Source organism: Lygodium microphyllum, chromosome 19 (assembly GCF_053477565.2).
Source record: "Lygodium microphyllum isolate KBCC chromosome 19, Lygodium_microphyllum_v1.1.10, whole genome shotgun sequence".
Lineage (NCBI taxonomy): Eukaryota > Viridiplantae > Streptophyta > Polypodiopsida > Schizaeales > Lygodiaceae > Lygodium > Lygodium microphyllum.
This window is the reverse complement of record NC_141153.1, coordinates 101,327,514-101,332,475: the sequence shown is the minus strand read 5'-3', so window position 1 is coordinate 101,332,475 and position 4,962 is coordinate 101,327,514.

Below are 4,962 nucleotides of genomic sequence, written 5' to 3'. Positions count from 1 at the left end.
GGATTATCTCACGAAATGGGCCGAAGCTTGGGCCACTAAGAAGAATGACACTAGGACCATGGCTAAGTTCCTTTGGGAGCAAGTGATCTTGTGATTCCACTGCCCCATCGAACTAGTTAGTGATCAAGGTATGCACTTCATTAATGAAGTGATTGCCCATTTACTATCCATATTTTTTATCATCCATAAAAAATCATCACCATACTATCCTCAAGCTAACGATCAGGCAGAATCCACGAATAAGATCCTAGTGAGCATCCTGACTAAGGTAGTCTCTGCATCGCACAATGACTAGGACAATAAACTCATGGCAGTGCTATGTGCCTACACGATAGCCTACAAAACCAAACACCATTCAAGCTGACCTATGGAACGAAAGCAAACTTGCTAATGGAGTTTTTCATTCCAAGATTGAGAGTGGCAGTGCAAGAGAGATGGGATGAAAAGAAGGCATGGATGGAACGCTTGGTAAAGCTAGAACATCTTTCTGAGGACTTGACTCCTAGCTACCCATGTGCTAAACTATGAAAAGACAAGACGCAAGAGTTGGTTTGACAAACATGTCAAACAACATGACTTTGAGCAAGGCGACCTAGTGCGACTCTACTTTGTAAAGTGCCATAAGCAAAAGATGAAGTTCAGAGGATTGGGGCCTTTCAAAGTCCGCAACATTAGCTGAACTGGCAACGTAGAGCTTGAGACCCTAGAGGGAGAGGGCGTAGGCTTCTTCAATGGCAGCCGCCTCACAAAGTACTACCCTCCAACACATCCATTACACGATCCTCCAATGCTAGAACCCCCTGTGAACATAAGAATAGCCACCATCACAAGGATAGAGGACAAGAATGAGGATGCAACAGCACCTGCCTACCTACACATATCAGTGTAACTGCCCAAAAGACACATACCTTGGTGGATGCACTTATTGACGAGAGAGCTGATTTAAATATCCTTACACATGATCATTGGATCCTCATTGGTCATCCCCAACTGCAGTCTACTAACATTGAACTCAACCTATTTGGGGGACAGTCCTACTCATTGCTAGGAAAGTGTAAAATAGCAGTCTCTATTGAGATTGAAAGCCCACCTATGATATTCTATGTGTTGCCTAACACTAAGGTCACCAGTAAAGAATTACTGCTCAGACACGCATTCAAGAAACAAGCACACTACAATGTCGACTATGACTCATAGTGCATTCACCTCGCCATTGGCAATGTTCGGATAGTGATGTCTTTCAACAAGGGCAACATAGCTCCATCAAAGCATGTTGTGCCACCGATAGACGAACTGAGTGTAAGGTCTAAGGAGGGGGGTCATGGCTTGTCCCACCCTACCAAGACAAACCGACTGCAACCCAAAGGAGACACACCCAACACTACTGAGCAATAGCTCAAATGGGTGCCTAAATGACAACTGCAGCCACCTAGAAGCAAACCACATAAACCCGTAACCACAAAACCTCACACCCTAGGCCTAGGAGACAGAGTTGGTGCTACACAAAGGTTGACGAATGGTCAAGCTGCAATGGGTGTTCAAAGACCTATTGCACGCTCAAGGCTACTATGAAGGCAACAACTGGATTTGGTTGCCCAAGACTATGAGCAGCATGCATACCCCTCAATCCAAGCCCTCCATCCCATCTCCACAAAATGGTAAGTCAACCAACAGTCCAAGTCCTGTAATCCAAGTCTATTGACATCTTCTATCTAGATGTTTATCTTTTCGATTGGATCCACCTTCATTGCATACTTAAGTAGGTAGTAAGAGATGGAAGAGTTTGTTACTCTTTGAATATTCATGTGCACTCCCCATAAGAGCAGTAACATTGGGTGATAAGGCACAACATTTCAGTGCTCATCTCCAAGATGGTAGTAGATGTATCTTTGAGTTTTAGGGTCTATTGTTGGTTTCAAATCGTCGCTTGAGTGAATGGCGTACCATGGCAGTTACTTTTTTTAATGTAGTAGACATGATAGTACTTATGAATTTGCTTTGCCATGATGAGGGCTCTTAGTTTTCTTGTCAAAATGCACTCATAATTGTTGGATGGAATGTAGATGCATATCTTTTATTTTTTCGACATGCAAGGATGATGATTTTTTTCTTCTTAATAGTAATTCTAATAAAATCAATAAACAATAACAATACTTCAAAAGCTTTTTAAAAACTAAATAAAATGAGAAAACATGCTATATAGCATGTCGAAGAGTTGGCACAAATCTCTTCATAATTAAATAATTATGGGAGAAGGTATCATTCCCCCATCCATTCAAAATATTCGGTTTGTTGAAGTTTAACATTTTCGTTTTTTTCAGTGCATTCGAAAGTTCGTTATCATTTTTGTCATATATTCAAAAGATCGTTTTCTTTCATTTTCGTTTCACTACTATTTAACTATTGACTAACATAAGTCTATCTACTAATACTGCAACTATTAATTATATATTAACTATTACAAATACTATTGATATTGCGAAAGTGTATCTAATTTACTAATTACACTAGAACTATTAAAATTACTAATAAACTTATTAAGTACTAATAATTTTACTAATAAGTATAATTACTAATACTAGAACTTCTAATTAACTATTAACTAGTACAAATACTACTAATACTACATAAGCCTATCTAATTAACTATTACTAATACTACATAAGTTGAACTAGCAGTCCCTCAATACCTCGCTAGTACCGAACAATTCGCTAGCTTCACCTTGCAAATACTACTAATATTACAAAAGTGTAACTAATTAACTAATTATACTACCAATATTCATATTACTAATAAGTCTAACTAATTAAGTACTACTAATATTACTAATAAGTCTACTTACTAATATTGCAACTACTAATTAACTATTAACTAGTACAAATACTACTAATACTACATAAGTCAATCTAATTAACTATTACTAATACTACATAAGTCTAACTAGCAGTCCCTCTGCACCTCGCTAGCACCCAAGCAATTCGGTAGCTTTGCCTTGCTTTGCATCAACTCATATTTTACAAGCCCTGCACTCCACCTTAGCTTGCCCAAGTCATCAACCCACTGCTTTGACTTTGCATGCACAAGTATTAAATCCATCCAACTTCGTCCGGCAATGGTGTTGAACCTAGTGAAGGCTTTGATGTAGTGATAATAAGTTGTGGCTATAGAGAATCTATCATGGCATGCTAGCTATTAACGATAGAACTAAGAGTTTGCTTTGCTAGGACTCAGCATGGCCACGTCGTTACCATTTGTAATGACAAATTGTAATTCCTTATTATCAATTAATCGATTCCGAAACTTGGCACTTACTTTGACTAAGTCTAACTAATTAAGTAGCACTAATAGTACTAACAAGTCTAACTAACATAAGTGTAACTACTAATATCACTAGTACTACTAATAAGTCTAACTATCTAACATTGATAATAAACTAATAGTAATACTATTAACAAGTCTAGCTAATTAACTAATACTAGTAATAGTACTTAACTTAGTAGTAACTAATATATTTAGTAAGTATAATAATATAATCTAATCGTTAGAACTAATGGTTTTAACTAAGTTGACAAAATCTAGTGTAAACGTTAAAACTAGGCATTTGAACTATGACATGACTGACTATTCTAAGAAAGGACGAAAACGAAATAAGTAATCATCTTGACTAATTATAATAAACTAATCATGTTGACTAATTATAATAAACCAATCATGTTGACTAATTATAGTAAACTAATCATGACAAACTTTAAATATTCTAAGGATGGATGAAGACTAACCAATGATGTTCACTAATTATAATAAACTAAAAAGACAAAGGAAATTTTTATTTAAACTAATCCTAAAAAGAATGAATGACGAATTTTTTGAATCCAACCTTAATAAACTAAAAAGACTAAGGACAAAATTATTTAAACTAATCCTATAAAGAATGAATGACGAAGATTTGAATCTAACTGATGCCAGAAGGCATATGCCACGGTGGATTCCGTGAGGTTTTACGGTGGATTCCGTAAACTTTGATGACCGAGGCTCATACACAAAGTGGGATCTTTGTGCGAGAAGTTGATGGGGACGCCTGTCCTTTTCGGGCGTTTCATTAATCTAGTGTGTACATGGGTGATTCCATAGCGGGTGATTCCGCAAAATGCATATTAAATTAATAAACGTTTATGAGTTTAGAGTGCGCACTCGTAATAAATTAAGGTTAGGATTTATTTCTAACCAGTTGATTTATTTATGTAGCTGAAGACTGCTAGGTATTCACTTTTGTCGGTTTAATTGTATTATTTTACTAACGATTGTGAATGCTTCAGTTGATGTGTAGAGATAGCAGCAGTGGCGGAGGAAAGCATTGGAGTTTAGCGAGTATTCGACCTATGGATTATATTTTGATAGGCGTCACGCCTATATTTCGTTATGTCTATTGAGGCGTCGATTATTGATTATTATTTTGTATGCACCTATGCGCACAAATATGTTATTTCTATTTGGGACATTATGTTGGGCGTGCCAGACTCTATGGGCACCGTCCGTTAGCTTTATTTCCTATTTTTGTAAAAGCAAACTCAAAAGCTTGTAAATTGGGCTATTATTGAGCATGAAGATGGAAATATACATAAAATACATGCTTTGTGAAGCGCTCACACAAGGCATGGGGGGAGATTGAACCCAATTGGTCTCTCGCTCTTGTCGTTCATGCTTTTTTTACATTGTATTTTGTGCAAAAAGGTAGAGTTCATTGTTCTTGGGAACCTTCCGGGATTCACTACGTGAGCATACTGCGATCGATCTGCGCACTAGTGGTATCAGAGCGGAGCTGAGATCAAGAGCTTCCAATCGCTACCCATCTCGTGCGAAGGCGGAGCTCCTGGAACGATCGGGCTCTACGGTCAATCTCGTCGCGAACCATCGATACAGGCAGACTTCTGGCGATCAAGAACCCCTGTTTCTGCTATCAGA